Source organism: Pseudochaenichthys georgianus, chromosome 10 (assembly GCF_902827115.2).
Source record: "Pseudochaenichthys georgianus chromosome 10, fPseGeo1.2, whole genome shotgun sequence".
Taxonomy (NCBI): domain Eukaryota; kingdom Metazoa; phylum Chordata; class Actinopteri; order Perciformes; family Channichthyidae; genus Pseudochaenichthys; species Pseudochaenichthys georgianus.
This window is the reverse complement of record NC_047512.1, coordinates 45,070,120-45,090,529: the sequence shown is the minus strand read 5'-3', so window position 1 is coordinate 45,090,529 and position 20,410 is coordinate 45,070,120. Positions and strand designations below refer to the sequence as shown.

The window sequence follows — 20,410 nt, the reverse complement described above, 5'->3', positions numbered from 1 at the left end:
TCTTTGATTCATGTCGTTTATAACTGGAATATTACAATTATTATTAACTGTGTCTGTAGTCTACAACACAACAACACAGGACATAACAACAATAAACCCGATTTAAACAGACACAAACATAAACCATTTAACTACGTAGCCTACGACTTGTAGAAGTACAAATGTCCAGGAAATATTCCAAAATCAACAACAACTGCGAGGCTGCACACACGACGCTCCGCAACGTTTTGAAACGCGCCTGGTGTGTTAGGTCGCAGGAGGAGGACGCAGCGCGGCGCAGACGCTCCTGGCGCGTTTAGGGGGTTAGGCTGGCCACAATAAAAGGCCACTCTGAAACGTGCAGTTTTGCTTTATTGGGGGGGTCTGGGGGGGTCCGAAAACCAGTCAGTATCTGGTGTGAGGGGTAGGGTAATGTTGTGAATCGAGTGGCCCATGGTGGTGGTGGGGTTATGGTACGGGCAGGCGTATGTTATGGACGACGAACACAGGCCACTTGATTCGTGAACACTATTTGAGAGAAATGGTTATTTTGTGTTTATAGAAAATGTTTTCGATCTTTGAGTTCATCTCATGAAAAATGGGAGCAATTTAAACAAAAGTGTTGCGTTTATATTTGTGTTCAGTGTATGTGGATCCATGATTGAAAAATTCCATTTATTTTCACCTTTATCTTTCGCACACCCTTTCTGATTCCCCTCTCCTGTTGCTTCATGTGGCATCTATGATCAACTGGTTGTCTTTCATTACGCTTCCTTAAATAATGGTTAGCAAGATATCCAATAACTGACTGAGTGACTTCATTCTGCATTGGATGGGCCAGCAATAAGCATTTAGAGGACATGTGTTTTCAAATGAGACACATGGTAGCTTCTCCAAGAAAACTTTGAAGCAGAAACTTATTAAGCATATCTTTAGCTCCTTTAACCATGAAGATGCTTTATGTCTAGAAAAAGTGTTAAAAGTGGGATAAAGAATACACAATCACTCTATGTATATGGAAAATACACATTTCCGTTACCTAAGCAACTTTGGAAAAGCATAGAGAACACACACACACACACACACACACACACACACACACACACACACACACACACACATTTGTTGCCTGAACGAGTGTTTGAAAGGCGACGCTTCAAACACTGTGAACAGCAACTGGCTTGTTGGAAATATGCCTTTAAGGAAGATTCCCCAAGGGAGGTTTTGGAAAGGCATTTTGTCTCACTTTTCTTAAAGTCATTGAGACGTTTGGCTTCTCCACCTACACACAGAACCTTCTCCGGAGCTCATCTTATCATTCAACTGCAGGTTTCCAGCCATTGTAATTTCCCCTCAAGGTATATATTCAAATATCTTCATTTGCAATGCAGCCACAAAAAACCTCAGTAAACTTTCTTGGCATTTAAGAAATAAGACATTCAAAAATAACCTCAACAATTGATTTGCAAGAAAGCTGCAAACATAAACGTGTGGCAGGTGGCCGCCCTGCGCCACGGCCACATGCACAGGAGCCCTGCATAGGTCTGTCTCCTTATCCCCTCACTCCCTAGCAGTTGTATCGGCTTCCGCCTGCACCTGCTGACATCGTGTATTCATACAAGCTGTACCTGTAAAACAGAGTTCATTTTGAAAAGGGTGATTTTATATTTTCCCAAATTGGTTGTATCTGTGTTTCAGTAGAACAGCGCCCCTGGTGGCACACCAGTAGAAGTCAAGGCCAGCATGGGAACCGGCAAGCAGCTTCCAAGACAGAAAAACAACAACATGATAATGAATTCAGATTACATGAGAGAAAAGCTGCAATTCTACACATCTTCTGTCGCAGCGGAAACCCCACCAAGTACATATATTTACGTTTTCTTTGATTCTCAAATATTTTTAAAGCTCGGAAATGTTTGGCTTAGATCAGTGATTCTCAAACTTTTTCCTGTGTTTTTCCAAAAACACATCGTTTTTCTAGAACAGATTAAAAATCGCCTGAAAATGGTACAAACAGATTGCAACATGTGTGACAAGGGTGTTGCACTGGGCTATATCATGCAATAGAAAGTTAAACTTAAGCTCGCTCCATTGCAGAGATATTCCCGCGAGAGTGCGGAAAACTTAAATTAACTTATTTATTTAAAATGTGAAATGTTACCAATATACTCACAGACCACTAGGGGGCGCTCACGGACCACCAGTGGTCCGCGGACCACACTTTGAGAAGCACTGGCTTAGATGAAGCCAATCCAGTAGCATTTACAATAGTTCAGCATATTGAATTCTAATGTACTTACAGGATTCTTACTTCTTTGAGTTTGTATTGTCTCCTAATGGTTCAATCAATCAATCAATCAATCAATCAATCAATCAATCAATCAATCAATCAATCAATCAATCAATCAATCAATCACTCAATCAATCAATCAATCAATCAATCAATCACTCAATCAATCAATCAATGTTTAGCCCAATATCACAAATGTTACATTTGTCTCAGTGGTCTTCACAGTGTGTACAGAATATCAGTATGACAATACGGCACCCTCTGTCCTCAGACCCTCTGTCCTTAGACCCTCTGTCCTCAGAGCCTCTGTCCTCAGACCATCTGTCCTCAGACCCTCTGTCCTCAGACCCTCTGTCCTCAGACCCTCTGTCCTTAGACCCTCTGTCCTCAGACCCTCTGTCCTCAGACCCTCTGTCCTTAGACCCTCTGTCCTCAGACCCTCTGTCCTCAGACCCTCTGTCCTTAGACCCTCTGTCCTCAGACCCTCTGTCCTCAGACCCTCTGTCCTTAGACCCTCTGTCCTCAGACCCTCTGTCCTCAGACCCTCTGTCCTTAGACCCTCTGTCCTCAGACCCTCTGTCCTCAGACCCTCTGTCCTTAGACCCTCTGTCCTCAGACCCTCTGTCCTCAGACCCTCTGTCCTTAGACCCTCTGTCCTCAGACCCTCTGTCCTTAGACCCTCTGTCCTCAGACCCTCTGTCCTCAGACCCTCTGTCCTTAGACCCTCTGTCCTCAGACCCTCTGTCCTTAGACCCTCTGTCCTTAGACCCTCTGTCCTCAGACCCTCTGTCCTCAGACCCTCTGTCCTTAGACCCTCTGTCCCTAGACCCTCTGTCCTCAGACCCTCTGTCCTTAGACCCTCTGTCCTCAGACCCTCACATCGTACAAGGAAAAACTTCCAGAGAAACCCACAGTTTAAAGGGAACATGGGAGAAACCTCAGGGAGAGCAACAGAGGAGGGATCCCTCTCCCAGGACAGACAGACTGCAATAGATGCCGTGTGGAAATCGAAAAGATAATACATTTGCAACATAGGTAGTCCAAATGTTTGGAAATGCATGTGTGTATAATAGGAAGATGAATCCACGAGGATGTCAACAATCCTGTGGAAGCCATCAGGGAAGTAGTATGATGTGAGTCTGGCAGGACCGCAGAGACAGGTTCAGCCACGACTCGAAGTCCACGACTCAGGATAGAGGATCCAGGACACAGGATGGAGGATCCAGGACTCAGGATGGAGGATCCAGGACTCAGGATGGAGGATCCAGGACACTCGACCACAGCAACAGGATCAGCCTCGACTCAGGATCCCGGCGTAGATATGGACACAAAAAAGAGATTTGGGGGAAGCTGGGTTAATCGGAACATGAGAGTACACAGGTACAAACAGCCAGAAAGACGGAGTAAATGCATTATGGGTATTTATATTGTTGCGTTGGATAAAAGCATCCGAAAAATGTAAAGCAATGAAAGCGCTGTTTTGTGTTTGTGAAAAGATTGTTTCACTTGCAGTACTGCTTTCCCCTTCTGTCTGTCATGTTGTGAGTAACACAATGCTGACCAATGAGAAGAGGGCTCCTTTAACCTGTTCAACCCGGAGGCCCCCGCTCACCTGTGTCTCAGGGCTTCTTAACAATTAAATACCTATGAATGTGTCATACCGACTTACCGGGAAGAAACTCAGCTAACTGACGATACAAACACATTTTATCGAAACAAAAACTCAAGTCTCACAAGAAGCGTCTAAATGTGCCCTGAGCGAAAAAATGCTCCGAATATCGAAATACCGAACCGAAGGGCCCGTACCGAATAATTTCGGTACGGGTACGTGTACCGTTACACCCCTACTGATAATCCATCTTCATATTTACTAGTTTGAGCCTAGGTTTCAGTTTTCAGAGCGTAACATAGCTTTCGACTACGTGCGCGTCACACTCACTCCTCAATGGTAACGTGTGTGTGTATGTGGAACTTCCCCTTCGATTCCATTGGCTCTAACGGTTCAAAAGAGGTGTCAATCACCAACATCGACCAATGGGTTCCGGAGAAACAGCAAATACACCCAAATGACCCCTAAAGTGTTTTTTTCTTCTTCTAAATCTAAAAAGGTCAAATTTAACTTGTTTTGCGGCAATAGGCGCTTTCACACCGGGGTACTTTTCCCAGAAATAGTTCCGATAGTTCCTGGGATGTTGCGTTCACATCAAAAAGATATTTTTTCGGGGACCTTTTCACCCTTTTTTAGTCTAACCCTTTTTAGTATGTGAGCAGGGACTCCCCAGGAAAGTCCCTGCTAGAACAGGGACTTTCCTGTGGAGAAAAAGGTTCCAATTTCTGATTGGCTGGGCGATTGCAAACCACACCCCGTTAAACTCGGAAAAGTCTTTGTGAAGCCGCCATTTTATTTCCTCACCAACGGAGAGAGACACAAATAAAATAAAACGTGGGATCGGTGGAGTGATGAGGAGGTGTCGGCGCTTCTGGCGATTTATCCGGGGTTTCGGGTGGCGATTTACTGCCACCCAAAGTCGGGGGGCTCCGGGACTCCGGGTGGCAGTATACGCCGTGAAGCTGTTTGCGGCTTGCCAGTAAACCCAAGAAGAAGAAGTGACGTCAGCGGCTTCGTTTGCGTAATCCTCCCTCAGGGACTTATTTCGGTGTGAACGCGATTTACTAGATAGTTCCTGGGGAAAGTGTGAAAGTGCCTATTCTTGATACAGGGTCTTTAGGATTCCTACAGCTTGTAGTCTACCATCCCATCATTCAAGGGTGGTTTTTTTTTTGGACGGACACTATAATTTACATTTTTTTGCTATGTTCAATCTGAATTTACTTTAAAATAAAAACATTTATATTGATTCTGACTTTTCTACATCCAACTCACAGGTGTATCTTTGCCTTTTAGAAGTGAAGTTATAGTCATTTGTTCAGGGAACGTCATGTTCGAGCCTGAGACCTGCAAAACAGGCTCGGGGCTTAACAGGTTAATACATGGTGTCTGCACCGTTTCCACAAAGCTTCAAAAAGATACATAAGACATCTTCCAACCATGTCTTTCTAGACTGAGTGGCACTCGTGTGGGTAACATGAGATGGCCGATAACAACTGTTAAACATAAAGGGTCTTCAAAAGACAGTACACTACTGAGTATATTGGGTATTGTTAGACATTAAAATCAATGTTGACCACCTTGAATATAACAATAGTCAGGTTTGGCGACATGTTAGCCTTCCTATATATATATATATATATATATATATATATATATATATGCACCTTATGAGATATGACCAGATGGGCAGATGGGAGTGTGAGTCTTTTCACGGAGAGGAAAGCTGTAAGTGGCCACATACTCAGTCACCTCCTCTCACACACATTCACTTGCAGGCCATGAGTAATCAGTCCACCTTCCTGCACTCAAGTCACTACACACACACACACACACACACACACACACACACACACACACACACACACACACACACACACACACACACACACACACACACACACACACACACACACACACACACACACACACACACACACACACGCAAAGGCTATTAGGGGTCCCCACCTGCACTCAACTTCAGGAATGATTGATAGAGCTTTCACTGCGCCACACAGTCTGTTTAGTCATACTGATTGCCCTGCGCGTGTGTGTGTGTGTGTGTGTGTGTGTGTGTGTGTGTGTGTGTGTGTGTGTGTGTGTGTGTGTGTGTGTGTGTGTGTGTGTGTGTGTGTGTGTGTGTGTGTGTGTGTGTGTGTGTGTGTGTGTGTGTGTGTGTGTGTGTGTGTGTGTGTGTGTGTGTGTGTGTGTGATCGTGTGCATTTGATTCAAGTGTTCGGAAAAGCTGCTGCAGCAAAGGAGCAATGCTTTTATCTCAGTGTTTCCCAGAAACCTGCCGGTCCGCTGCAACTCTGACTACTTTCAAATCCAGCAAGAAGACTTTTCTTTGTGTCGCTGCTTTTAATTGAACTATTCACATCTTAAACTGCACTGTAACTTTTATCCATGTATTTTTCCTTTTAATGTTTCTTTTATTAGCTTTTCTTTTTTTATGCTTAATGTCTTTCATTTTTTGTAAAGCACTTTGAATTGCCTTGTGTTGAAAAGTGCTATATAAATAAACTTGCCTTGCCTTTCATAAAGTGTGTGTGTGTGTGTGTGTGTGTGTGTGTGTGTGTGTGTGTGTGTGTGTGTGTGTGTGTGTGTGTGTGTGTGTGTGTGTGTGTGTGTGTGTGTGTGTGTGTGTGTGTGTGTGTGTGTGTGTGTGTGTGTGTGAACATAGGTGTGTTTTTTTAGGGACTCAAACTATACTTAACAATTAGGGTTGAAATATTGCCTTAATTTAAGCTTATTTTTAAAGAAACTGAAAACATCTGTCACATTGCAACGCAGGGCGAGCTCAAAGGCACACAGCACTTGATACAGTCTATTCTTTTAGTGCCTGATTTACCTCCTTATGAAGCTTACTGATCCCTATCCTGTACCCTCACTGGACAGCTGTGTTTACTTTCCTAAACATGGCTACTCGCATCGCATCATCTAGATCAGGGGTTCTCAAAGTGTTGAAGAGTGAGGGCCAATGTAGGTACCCAATATTCGATTGAGGGCCGCCCAAGAAAAAACGGAACACAAAATAATTCCAAAACAAATCCTTTCTTTATTGTACTAACCAAGTACTGCAACTCGCGAGATGCCTAGTTGCCATGCAACCAGTAGTCTAGCAAACTTTCCACAAGCTGTCATTCATAATGTAGGAATGTCAACCCAGGGGGCGCAGTTTTACCATTCTTAAAGTCCATTCTAATTCTTACTAGATACAACCATGGAGGATTAAAATATAACGCATGCATTTCAGCGTGTCACATGAACTATCGCGGGCCGCCAGAAACATTTCTGAGGGCCGCCATTGGCCCGCGGGCCGCACTTTGAGAACCCCTGATCTATATGGACTCTATTTGTTCATGCCTTTTAGTGTTTCTGATATGTGCTTTAAGTCGCTCACACCTGTCTGGATCCATGCTGGGTCTGGATCCATGCTGGGTCTGGTCCAGAGACTGTTCTGGTCCAGAGACTGGTCTGGTCCAGAGACTGGTCTGGTCCAGAGACTGGTCTGGTCCAGAGACTGGTCTGGTCCTGCCGTTTGAAAAGGGAGGCAGGGGAAGCTACACACAGCACTGGTGTTGCTACAGGTAGTTAGCCTTCTCGCTAAACCAGCTCCTCGAACAAGAGCAGGTATACTGCCTTCCTCTGTCCTTGACTCCTGCCTCCTATGTCAGGCTGATCAGGGTTCCCCTCCAGTGTCCTCCTCTCAAAGGGTGTTTCTTTAAGTGATTAAAACATCATTTCCATATTTGCCATCTAGTTTTGTTTTGTTTAATTACATTTCAAACCTTTATTTAACCAGGTGAATCCCATTGAGACCATCGATCTCTTTTTCAAGGGGGACCTGCAGCAGTAGGTTCCACATGCAGACATACAAACAGTAAACAACAGAACAACAAAAAGGACAACATACAACATAGTTACAAGTTTACAAATTACATACCTACCGACATGTACACGTACCAACCGTATCAGATTGCACAGCATCGATCCACGCTTTCAAAACATGCAGTGGAACCAGATTGCTCAGTTTCCATTCCTTTTGCAGACTGTTCAAAGCACGAGGAGCTGCGCACGTGAAAGCTTTTTCCCATAGTCAGTCCTAGCACTTGGCACATCTAACACAGTCACACCATGAGATCTCAGGAAGTAGCTGCTTGCAACTCCCCGTGTGGTCAGAGAGCAGATGCACGATGGTGGTTACCCAACATGGCTCTGTAGATGAACGTGTACCAGTGACTGAGCCTCCGTCACAGAGCCTGTGACCTGTGACCTGTGCCGGGGCCTCAAGCGAGGAACAGGACTTGTTTCTGAAAAAGACTTCACCCTCAGCTTTCTAAGCAGATTATTGACCTGAAGTTTAAAAGAGAGGCAATCATCAAGCCAGATACCAAGGTATTTGTAACAGGCAACAACTTCAAGTACTTTTCCTTGCGTAGTAACAATATGCAAAGTGGGCTCCGGTGTGTTTTTGTCTTTCGAAAAAAGCATTAGCTTGGTTTGATCCACATTTAAAAGAAGCTTTTTTCAGCTGAGTCTGAATAGTGTTAGAAACAGCCTGTAATGTAACAGCAGCCTCCTGAATGGAGGGACCTGCACAGAACATCACGGTACCGTCCTCATACAAATGTGAAATCGCTTCATCCACATTTTGACCTAAACTGGAGAATAAAAGATGTTGACACTCCGTCTAACTCTCTCTCTTTCAAACGTCACTCACTCTGGCGCTCCTGCTGCCCCCTAGCTGTTGGCGGTGTTAACAGCTGCTTTGGGCGCAGTTTGGTGCGCCCCAAGCAGCTCCTATCTGTTGCATTGAAGAGGTGCGGACTGCGCATGCACCACTTATAACGAGTGTCAAAGGGCAAAGATTTCTGCGCCCCAAGCAGGACACATGTGACTAATGTGTAACTTTAGACATCGTAAAACAATTGTTAGCGATATTTTCTCGTAGATTATACATTTAACTAACACCAACGTTATAACATGTACCTTGTTCATTAAAATAAAAATGTAAAAACAAATGTTTTATTAAAAAATGTAAATATATTTGAATGATATTGACACTATATTTCGTCAGGATCGGACTGTCAATTCAGTGGCGGAACATACTGGACCATGTTTATGGATATACGGCTCTCCCTCGCCCTCCCTCACTGCTGCCTACATCAGGCAGAAGCTGAAATGGGACAGACCGGTGACACGGACTATGCAGCACTGGAGTGAGGAGACTCAGCTCTGCAGGACTGCTATGAATCCACGGAGTGGTGTGTGTTTGAGGACAATAACATCAACACGGACACGGACATTCGCTTACATTGGGAAATGCATCGATGACGTCGTACCGGAGGTTACTGTACGGCATTCCCGAATCAAAAGCCCTGGATAAACAGCGAGGTATGAACTCCGGAGAGCAATCAGCAGTGCAAAGAGACAAGGTGGAGTCTGACTTCAAAGGCTGTAACACCCGGAACATGTGGGCGGGACTAAGAACAAAGACTACAAAGGGGCAGCGGGACTGTCTGCATGCCGTCTCTCCCAGATGGGCTGAACAGTTTTTTTGCACGATTTGAGAGCGGCCAGGTGGTGGGTGCACAGGCGGACCAGGAGCCCTGCCCTTTTGTCTTAGACGGATGTGTGCAAATCCTTTAAAGGGTTAACCCACACAAGGCTCCTGGACCTGGTGGCATCCCTGGCCGTGTTCTCAGGGTGTGTGCAGTTCAGCTGGCGGAGGTGTTCACAGACATCTTCAACAGGTGCCTGCTGCAGTCTGTAGTCCCCACATGCTTCAAACACTCCATCGTTCCTGTCCCCAGAAAGACAACAATCACCAGCCCAGTAGCACTCACCTCCATCATCATGAAGTGCTTTGAGCGGTTAGTCAAACCCTTCATCACCTCCTCCCTCCCTGACTCTCTGGACCCCCTGCAGTTTGCCTACAGAGCAAACAGGTGCACAGACGACGCCATAGCCCCCCCTCCACACTGCCCTCTCACACCTGGACCAGAGCAACACCATGTGAGCATGCTGTTCATTGATTACAGTTCAGCTTTCAACACCATTGTGCCCTCCAAGCCGGTCATCAAGCTTATTTAAAAACGATTTTTGGTCGAGCCAAAGTGCTGTACATGTAATAAAAGCACACTAAAATAACATATGAAAGAAAAGACAAGACATTTACAACAGAAATATAAAGACAAAACACAGGCACATGTCAGGTATCGTGCTCAGCTCTGACTAGAAGGCCAGAGAGAAGAAGTGTGTCTTCAGTGAACATTTAAAACCCCAGGGTCTGGGCCGACCTCACATGGAGGGGCAGAGTGTTCCAGAGCCTGGGGCCAGCTGCTGCGAATGCTCGGTACCCTCTGGTTTTGAGCCTGGTCTTAGGCACTATCAACAGCAGCTGGTCAGCAGACCTTAACGCTCTGGCTGGGGTGTGGCGATGGAGGAGTTCGGCTATATAAGCCGGAGCCAGCCCATTTAGGGCTTTGAAAACAAATAAAAGGATTTTAAAATCAATTCGGAACCAAATTGGAAGCCGGTGCAGTGAGGCCAGAATTGGGGTGATGTGGTCACGCTTTTTATGGCCAGTCAGAAGACGCCTGCAGCTGCGTTCTGCACTAGCTGCAGGCGTCTAATTGAGGCCTGGTCCATACCCACGTACAGAGCAGTAATCCAGTCTTGAGGTAACAAAGGCGTTAATAACCCTTTCTAGGTCTTTAAAAGATAAAAACTACTTGGTCTTTAAAAAAAGCAGGTCTTGACTATGGTGCTGACCTGCTTATCGAATGTAAAAGTGCTATTGAAGGTCACTCCAAGGTTCATGACAGAGGGGAGGATATTTGTATTGAGGGAGCCCAGAATATCAACCGGAGAGGCTGGAGGTTGGGGTCCAAAGAAGATGACCTCTGTCTTGCTCTCGTTGAGGTTAATGAAATGTTTGCTCATCCAGGATGTTATCTCTGTTAAGCAGTCCATCAACTGCTGTAGATGTTTGCATTGAGAGGCAGATAGATGTGTACATCATCGGCGTAGCAGTGGAAGGGGATGTTGTGTTTATGAGAATTGAACCTAGGGGCAGTATGCACAGTAGAAAAAGGATGGGGCCCAGGATAGAGCCTTGGGGAAGCCCACAGGTAAGAGGGGCTTCAGCAGAGGAGAAGGCACCTAGCTGCACTGAGAAGTCTGTCAGGTAAGACCTGAACCATGCAAGGGCAGAGCCTGTGATGCCTGCGGACTGTTCCATGACAACAGGATGCTATGGTCCACAGGTCTAACAGCATCAGGACAGCTGGGCTATCTGAGTCGGCGGCTAGGAGCAGATCATTAAAAACTCTTCAAAGGGCTGTTTCAGTGCTGTGCATGGGTTTGAAGCCAGACTGAAACTTTTCATGAATGCCTTGCATGGTTAAGAACGACTGCAGCTGGGCGTAGACTACTCGCTCCAGGGCTTTAGATAAAACAGGTAGCTGGGAGATGGGCCTAAAATGTGCGAGAATGGAGGGGTCGAGATTTTTCTTTTTAAGTAAGGGCTGCACCACGGCATGTTTAAAGGTTTGGCTCTATGAAACCTAATGTGCTTATATGATTCCGTTTTCGGAAAGGCAAGCATGAAGGATTTCTAGGGAGACATGGAGTTTATCCTTCTTCCATTTTCTCTCTGCACGCCTGCAGGTGCGTCTGAGAGCACGAGTATAGTCATTGAGCCACGGCTCTGAGAGAACTTTTGTGCGTCTAAGCGTAAAAGGAGCAACATAATCCAATATTTGGGTACATGTCGAGATAAGCTCATCTGCACTAAGAGCACAGTTCACCTCTAATTTACAGATTAGGAAAGTGTTAGGGAATAATTCTGTCTTTACTTCTAAATATTTAACCTATTTTGTGTGTTGACATTTACGACCATCCCTGCTTCTAATCTCCCGTAAGGAATGTGGTAATGGAGTCGTATGTTGATACTGCCAGGTTCTATGGCCTGGCGGGCACAGGGGGGTTTTTACGACTGTGAGAACGCGGGCTTCTAAGCACCACAGATGTCAGAGACATCTCCATTGTTCCCAGGTGTTCACGTACCTTCCCCCAATGTGTGGGTTGACTCTCTGTAAACTAGTTAAAGGGGCTACCAAGATGCGAGGCTGATCAGATTTGACATGGCAACCCACCCGTGCAGTCAGAACCTTTGACTGTGTGACTTGTGATGTGAATTTTTCCGGCCGATGCTTGTATTAAAGATCCGTGTTTGACATCAGAACTCCTGCTCGTCCCGTGTCTCTCTGAGTCCTGACTCTCCATTGCTGCAGAAGTTTCCCTTACAGGAAGCATTAAAAACATCAGAAAACTGTGAGGCAGTCAAGGGGTTAATCGAACGCACACGACTCGCAGGGGCACATGATTCGACTCCTGCGTAAGGGATCGAGGTTGTAAACAGAACCGGTAAATGGTCTGAGATACGCGTTGCTGCACAGATTTCATCCACGGAGACAGACAATCCAAACGATAATACTAAATCTAAGGTCCTTTTTTGTGTGTTGGGCCAGCCACAGACTGAATGAGACCGAAAGAGTCGAGGAGGTTTAAAAAGTCCCTAACCAGAGGTTTGGACTCGCAGCACACATGGACATTGAAGTCTCCGGAAATCAAAACACGATCATATTTCACATGATCCCGGACAGACAGTTGGAAAAGTCATTTATGAAATCCTTATTGCACTTTGGCGGACGATACACGACAGCGCAGAGCATAGGCGAGGCCGGATTCAGTTAAAAAAGCTGCAACTCAAAGCTAGCATAGCTAGTTACAGGGTGAAGCAATCGGCATTGGAGGCTAGCTCTAAACACTGATGCTATACCCCCACCACGGCCGGTGGTACGGGGGGAGCTGAAGAAAGTACAGTCGGGAGGAAGAAGTTCAGAGAACGGTGTATACTCGCCAGCGTGGACCCAGGTCTCCGTCAGAAACATAAAATCCAGTTCACGAGAGGTGAAGAAGTCGCTCAGCAGGAACGTTTTGTTTGCTATTGACCTAGCATTGAGCAGAGCCATGAAACGTTTTTGCTCCGGGCTGCCCGAAGGTGTAGTGCAGGGTCCGGAGTTTGAGAAGCAAAAAAACAAAGAGTTAAAGGCCTGAGGCTTGTTCGTTTCTGTAAGCATTGCATGCAGGGAAGAATAATTATATGTGCCGATAGACAGGGCTACAGAAAGGTTTTGTATCAACCAGTTGATGTAGTTCAAAAGAAGTACAATTCTTTGTTGGAAATGCTTTTTGTGTTCACTGAAGTTAGTATGCCTTGACGAATGTATTTATAAAGTGATGGTGGCAGACACTTTTTATATATCGCAGTGTATTAAGCTTATTTTGACAAGAAAGATTATGCATGTTGTTATATTCAGAACAGATCTAAGGGCTTACAAACATTAAGAGACGGCGGTCATTGAGGGGCCAAGTGATATTGAGTGCAGGACACTGATGGTGCTCAGCTCCCAAGCTATAGTTAGCTGTGACCCTGCAATACCTTCATATGGTTACATCAAGCTTCACTGCAGATTATTGCTGCTGCGAGATCCCCTTTCTCAGAAGTAAAATGTTCAGAATTAGATGCTCTCAACAACAATGGATAGAGGGAAAGGGGGGAATGAGCTGAACGTTTTGTTTGCTATTGACCTAGCATTGAGCAGAGCCATGACACGTTTTTTCTCCGGGCTGGCCGAAGGTGTAGTGCAGGGCTTCTCAAACTCCGGACCAAGGTGCGGATCCGGACCGAACTGCAAATCAATCTGGACCGAACCCTGTGTCCTATTATAAAAAAAAAAAGAAAACAATTATTAAAAAAAAAATCTGATTCTGATGTAAATTAAAGTGGACCTATTATCCTATATTGGAAAACATATATTGTTGGGTCTTAACTATACAAAACATGTGTGTGAAGCTTTTTGACAGTTCACCCATTTAAGCCATACTGCTCATACCCCTCTTTTGCAGCCGTGTTAGAGAAACCTGAAACCCGGATTTTGGGTCCTTAGCTTGAAAAAAGAAAGAAAAGAGGAGGCGGAGCTAATGCCTGATCAGAATTCTACTAGAGATAAAGTTAAATTCTGCTGTGATAAAACGCCATCCTGTTCTAAACCACATCAAGGATTACTTCTGAAACAGTATGGAGCTCAAATGCTTTTTCTCTTGCAGGTTTATCACAAGGTGAGTTCCTTTTTTGATTGCCTGCTTTTTAAACACATGTGCTCTCCGGTACAGGTTAGCTCTGAGTGTTAGCGAGGCTTGCTAATGTAAACACAGACGAGATTACGTCCAAAACACGTCAGGCATTGTTTCTGATAGCAACTCTCTGTGGGTCCGATTGGCAGCAAATCTGTATCCGCTCGTTGTTCCCCTGTTTTTAAAAGATTTGGGTACGGAGGAAAAGAGAGAGGGTTTTATTTTCGCTGCGTGAGTTCCCCGACGCACCTACATGTTGATGTAGAGAAGACATCACAAAGTGCATTTTGCATGATAGCTCCCCTTTAATGTATATTTTCTTGTGTCTGACGCGTTGTGAGAATGAACGTGCATATATATTATTTACTTGTGTGCGCGAGCGTGACATGCATTTAAGTTAACCGCACGTTTACCTTGACTTTCTAATGCTTCTAATGCCATTTTTGCCGAGGTTCAAGGCATTGGCTGCAGACAAACAGTGTCATTTCTCCCACTAGTTCAAGCCATCACACTGTATGTATGTATTGAATGTGTGTGTGTACAGGGGCGCCGTTTACCGACAGGCAAGTGCTTGGACCAGAAGGGGACCCCAAATAAGGTAGATTAATCCAATCCAATCCAACTTTATTTATATAGCACTTTAAAACCTCCAGACCAAAGTGCTGTACAGAGAGATACATACCATATAAAACCACACAGCTCAGCTCACAAAACATAAAATAAATAAACACATTTCAAATAAAAGATACAAACACAAAACAAACCAGAATAAACGTAAACATTAAAAAAAAAAAAAAAAGATTAAGAGGGTCCACAGCAACGACAACATGAAAGACCCTTTAATTTACTGCAACGACATGTCGGGAAACCCCCTTAAGGGGGCCACATGCACAGCACGCCGAAACTGCTTCTTAATTTACTTTTACTTTACTGGCATTGATCCGGACCATTGACCTTGTATAAAATTCACAAGTGGACCTTTAACAAAAAAGTTTGAGTACCCCTGGTGTAGTGTGTCTCAGCTGAACTTCAGTAAAGCTGACATCTGTGCCGGAGTTTCTTTGAAAGTGTTTAACTGGATGGAGAGCTAGCTCGGTGATAGTGAGGACTTCACAGTGACACAGAGGATGAAGACTGCAGTGGATAAATGCGACTTATACACCGAAGCGACTTATATATGTTTTTTTCTCTTAAAGACACGTTTTTTTACAAGAGTGACTTGGCCATTTTTTTTACAAGGTTATGTCCGTAAGGTCATGGGGTCAAACTTCAAACAACCAAAGACACTTCTCAAAAGAGGGTCTTGTAAGAAGGGCTTTTGCCTATTTGTTATCAAAACATCAATTCACCAAAGTAAGGACTTCAATCTGTAAAAACAGTTACAACAAAGCCTAGCATGGCAAGGGACAAGCCGATTAAACTGGTAGTAACAGTTTGGCCAGAGTTTAAAGGGTACAGCCATTTTAATTTTACCTTCTCTCTATAACTTATGTGTCGACCTTTAACTTGCAGCACAAATATCAAACACGCATAGCCCATGTGTCTCTTTTCCCCCCTCTGTGCCTTTGTGCTACCCTTTTCCCTATTTTTGGCAAATTAAATATGTCAGACAGTCTCTCCTCTCTATCTCCATCCACCTTCTGTCTCCCCTCTCCATCCCCCCTTCTCTCTCGGTTCCTAGGTGGTGTCTGCAGGTGTCTCCGCGGGTCTGACTGACTCACGGCTTGAATAATTCACTCTGTCTAAATGAGATCTCCCTGGCCTTAATGAAGCCATTAATGAGACTCCACGGACTCAGCCTACTGCCGCACACCTATACGGAAACACACACATGAAAAAGAGTGCATACGGGAAGACGCTGGCATGCACATAAGAAGCATGCATAGACACACAATCACGCAGACACACACATACTGTAGCTACACAAAAATACACACTGCCAACACTGGCAAGTACTCAAACACACACACACAACTGGAAAGCATCACCATATACTCCAGACGCACTAGAGTGGGATTGCAGCTTGGAGTTTGTGGGGACTAGAATGTGTTGTGGCTTTTAGTGAGGCTGAAGTGCCCTTCACCAAATACTTCTAACCGATATATCTCATACAACACATTTAGTTGGTTGCTTTGTTGTGTAAAAGGCCATAGGGGCCAATGTAACAGTGACAGCACACACCTTAGTGTGAGGAATCATGTTTACATAATATTTACTGTTTATCAGTTTTCGAAATGAGTTGCAAACTAAATTATTGTTATTCTCTTTCATGTTTGACTAAATTCAAGGATTTGGGATTTGAGAAACTTAGACATTAAAGGGGCTCTGTTTTTAGTTTTCCCTTTCCTGTGTTGGTTTTTATACTTTTTTTGTTCATGTGAATGGTCTGCAAAGGCTAAAGTAACTTGTATGTGTATCCCATAGGATTCGAACCCACGCGTGCAGAGCACAATGGATTAGCAGTCCATCGCCTTAACCACCTCGTCCTGTTTTCACCAGTTTTCCAGTAAACGTAAGAGCCAGGTCAAGATTCAGAGTGTTTATGTCGGCCCTCGAAAGGAATGGCATGGGGGAGAGTTGGAGAAAACAACTTAGAAGTACTACAAGAGCATTGTTGTATAGGGGAATTAGCTCAAATGGTAGAGCGCTCGCTTAGCATGCGAGAGGTAGCGGGATCGATGCCCGCATTCTCCACAAAACTTTAGTATTTCAGTTCAGGAAATAGAAGGTAAAAATTGTAAGATTTTTGATATTTTCTGGATGTTCAACTTTTCCAGCCAACCTGATAGCGAGACCACAAAGTCTAACAACAATTTCCTAACTTACAAGCCAACAATATGGTAATTGGGAACATGGAATTATGGAAGGCCAGGTAGCCCACAACTGACTTGTCAAAACAAGGGGAGTATTCCGCATGGTTTTTCAGTGGCCTCAACTGTCTTTTGTTCAGTTTACCTGGTGTGCTGAAGCCGAAATCGCTGGCTTTTAGCCATATTGCATCAGCTTCATTGAACTAAACCTTACTACGACGAGGATGGGATTCGAACCCACGTGTGCAGAGCACAATGGATTAGCAGTCCATCGCCTTAACCACTCGGCCACTGTTCTCACCAGTTTTCCAGTAAACGTAAGAGCCAGGTCAAGATTCAGAGTGTTTATGTCGGCCCTCAAAAGGAATGGCATGGAGGAGAGTTGGAGAAAACAACTTAGAAGTACTACAAGAGCATTGTTGTATAGGGGAATTAGCTCAAATGGTAGAGCGCTCGCTTAGCATGCGAGAGGTAGCGTGATCGATGCCCGCATTCTCCACAAAACTTTAGTATTTCAGTTCAGGAAATAGAAGGTAAAAATTGTAAGATTTATGATATTTTCTGGATGTTCAACTTCTCCAGCCAACCTGATAGCGAGACCACAAAGTCTAACAACAATTTCCTCACTTACAAGCCAACAATATGGACATTTGGAACGTGGCATTATGGAAGGACAGGTACCCCACTACAGACTTGTCGAAACAAGGAGAGCATTCCGCCTGGTTTTTCGGTGGCCTCAACTGTCTTTTGTTCAGTTTACCTGTTGTGCTGAAGCCGAAATCACAGGCTTTTTGCCATATTGCATCAGCTTCATTGAACTAAACCTTACTACGACGAGGATGGGATTCGAACCCACGCGTGCAGAGCACAATGGATTAGCAGTCCATCGCCTTAACCACTCGGCCACTGTTCACACCAGTTTTTCAGTAAATGTAAGAGCCAGGTCAAGATTCAGAGTGTTTATGTAGGCCCTCGAAAGGAATGGCATGGAGGAGAGTTGGAGAAAACAACTTAGAAGTACTACAAGACTATTGTTGTATAGGGGAATTAGCTCAAATGGTAGAGTGCTCGCTTTGCATGCGAGAGGTAGCGGGATAGATGCCCGCATTCTCCACAAAACTTTAGTATTTCAGTTCAGGAAATAGAAGGTAAAAACTGTAAGATTTAAGATATTTTTTGGATGTTCAACTTTTCCAGCCAACCTGATAGTGAGACCACAAAGTCTAACAACGATTTCCTCACTTACAAGCCAACAATATGGAAATTTGGGACGTGGCATTATGGAAGGACAGGTTGCCCACAACAGACTTGTCGAAACAAGGAGAGCATTCCGCCTGGTTTTTCGGTGGCCTCAACTGTCTTTTGTTCAGTTTACCTGTTGTGCTGAAGCCGAAATCACAGGCTTTTTGCCATATTGCATCAGCTTCATTGAACTAAACCTTACTACGACGAGGATGGGATTCGAACCCACGCGTGCAGAGCACAATGGATTAGCAGTCCATCGCCTTAACCACTCGGCCACTGTTCACACCAGTTTTTCAGTAAATGTAAGAGCCAGGTCAAGATTCAGAGTGTTTATGTAGGCCCTCGAAAGGAATGGCATGGAGGAGAGTTGGAGAAAACAACTTAGAAGTACTACAAGACTATTGTTGTATAGGGGAATTAGCTCAAATGGTAGAGTGCTCGCTTTGCATGCGAGAGGTAGCGGGATAGATGCCCGCATTCTCCACAAAACTTTAGTATTTCAGTTCAGGAAATAGAATGTAAAAACTGTAAGATTTAAGATATTTTTTGGATGTTCAACTTTTCCAGCCAACCTGATAGTGAGACCACAAAGTCTAACAACGATTTCCTCACTTACAAGCCAACAATATGGAAATTTGGGACGTGGCATTATGGAAGGACAGGTAGCCCACAACAGACTTGTCGAAACAAGGAGAGCATTCCGCCTGGTTTTTCGGTGGCCTCAACTGTCTTTTGTTCAGTTTACCTGGTGTGCTGAAGCCGAAATCACAGGCTTTTTGCCATATTGCAGCAGGTTCTTGAACTAAACATTACTACGACGAGGATGGGATTCGAACCCACGCGTGCAGAGCACAATGGATTAGCAGTCCATCGCCTTAACCACCTCGTCCTGTTTTCACCAGTTTTCCAGTAAACGTAAGAGCCAGGTCAAGATTCAGAGTGTTTATGTAGGCCCTCGAAAGGAATGGCATGGGGGAGAGTTGGAGAAAACAACTTAGAAGTACTACAAGAGCATTGTTGTATAGGGGAATTAGCTCAAATGGTAGAGCGCTCGCTTAGCATGCGAGAGGTAGCGGGATCGATGCCCGCATTCTCCACAAAACTTTAGTATTTCAGTTCAGGAAATAGAAGGTAAAAATTGTAAGATTTTTGATATTTTCTGGATGTTCAACTTTTCCAGCCAACCTGATAGCGAGACCACAAAGTCTAACAACAATTTCCTAACTTACAAGCCAACAATATGGTAATTGGGAACATGGAATTATGGAAGGCCAGGTAGCCCACAACTGACTTGTCAAACAAGGGGAGTATTCCGCATGGTTTTTCAGTGGCCTCAACTGTCTTTTGTTCAGTTTACCTGGTGTGCTGAAGCCGAAATCGCTGGCTTTTAGCCATATTGCATCAGCTTCATTGAACTAAACCTTACTACGACGAGGATGGGATTCGAACCCACGTGTGCAGAGCACAATGGATTAGCAGTCCATCGCCTTAACCACTCGGCCACTGTTCTCACCAGTTTTCCAGTGAACGTAAGAGCCAGGTCAAGATTCAGAGTGTTTATGTCGGCCCTCAAAAGGAATGGCATGGAGGAGAGTTGGAGAAAACAACTTAGAAGTACTACAAGAGCATTGTTGTATAGGGGAATTAGCTCAAATGGTAGAGCACTCGCTTAGCATGCGAGAGGTAGCGTGATCGATGCCCGCATTCTCCACAAAACTTTAGTATTTCAGTTCAGGAAATAGAAGGTAAAAATTGTAAGATTTATGATATTTTCTGGATGTTCAACTTCTCCAGCCAACCTGATAGCGAGACCACAAAGTCTAACAACGATTTCCTCACTTACAAGCCAACAATATGGACATTGGAACGTGGCATTATGGAAGGACAGGTACCCCACTACAGACTTGTCGAAACAAGGAGAGCATTCCGCCTGGTTTTTTCGGTGGCCTCAACTGTCTTTTGTTCAGTTTACCTGTTGTGCTGAAGCCGAAATCACAGGCTTTTGCCATATTGCATCAGCTTCATTGAACTAAACCTTACTACGATGAGGATGGGATTCGAACCCACGCGTGCAGAGCACAATGGATTAGCAGTCCATCGCCTTAACCACTCGGCCACTGTTCACACCAGTTTTTCAGTAAATGTAAGAGCCAGGTCAAGATTCAGAGTGTTTATGTAGGCCCTCAAAAGGAATGGCATGGAGGAGAGTTGGAGAAAACAACTTAGAAGTACTACAAGACTATTGTTGTATAGGGGAATTAGCTCAAATGG

The 20,410-nt window shown here is 44.5% G+C and overlaps 7 non-coding genes across 7 annotated transcripts; 2 read left to right on the top strand and 5 right to left on the bottom strand.

The window, feature by feature from the left end:
• Nucleotides 1-16,705: 16,705 nt before the first annotated feature.
• On the top strand, nt 16,706-16,778 carry trnaa-agc (transfer RNA alanine (anticodon AGC)). Its single transcript has one exon. It is a non-coding gene; the product is annotated as a tRNA-Ala (tRNA).
• A 332-nt stretch (nt 16,779-17,110) lies between these two features.
• On the bottom strand, nt 17,111-17,196 carry trnas-gcu (transfer RNA serine (anticodon GCU)). Its single transcript has one exon. It is a non-coding gene; the product is annotated as a tRNA-Ser (tRNA).
• Nucleotides 17,197-17,725: 529 nt separating this feature from the next.
• trnas-gcu (transfer RNA serine (anticodon GCU)) lies at nt 17,726-17,811 on the bottom strand. Its single transcript has one exon. It is a non-coding gene; the product is annotated as a tRNA-Ser (tRNA).
• Nucleotides 17,812-18,340: 529 nt separating this feature from the next.
• Nucleotides 18,341-18,426, bottom strand: trnas-gcu (transfer RNA serine (anticodon GCU)). The gene has a single exon. It is a non-coding gene; the product is annotated as a tRNA-Ser (tRNA).
• Nucleotides 18,427-19,163: 737 nt separating this feature from the next.
• trnaa-agc (transfer RNA alanine (anticodon AGC)) lies at nt 19,164-19,236 on the top strand. The gene has a single exon. It is a non-coding gene; the product is annotated as a tRNA-Ala (tRNA).
• Nucleotides 19,237-19,567: 331 nt separating this feature from the next.
• On the bottom strand, nt 19,568-19,653 carry trnas-gcu (transfer RNA serine (anticodon GCU)). The gene has a single exon. It is a non-coding gene; the product is annotated as a tRNA-Ser (tRNA).
• A 528-nt stretch (nt 19,654-20,181) lies between these two features.
• Nucleotides 20,182-20,267, bottom strand: trnas-gcu (transfer RNA serine (anticodon GCU)). The gene has a single exon. It is a non-coding gene; the product is annotated as a tRNA-Ser (tRNA).
• Nucleotides 20,268-20,410: the final 143 nt, after the last annotated feature.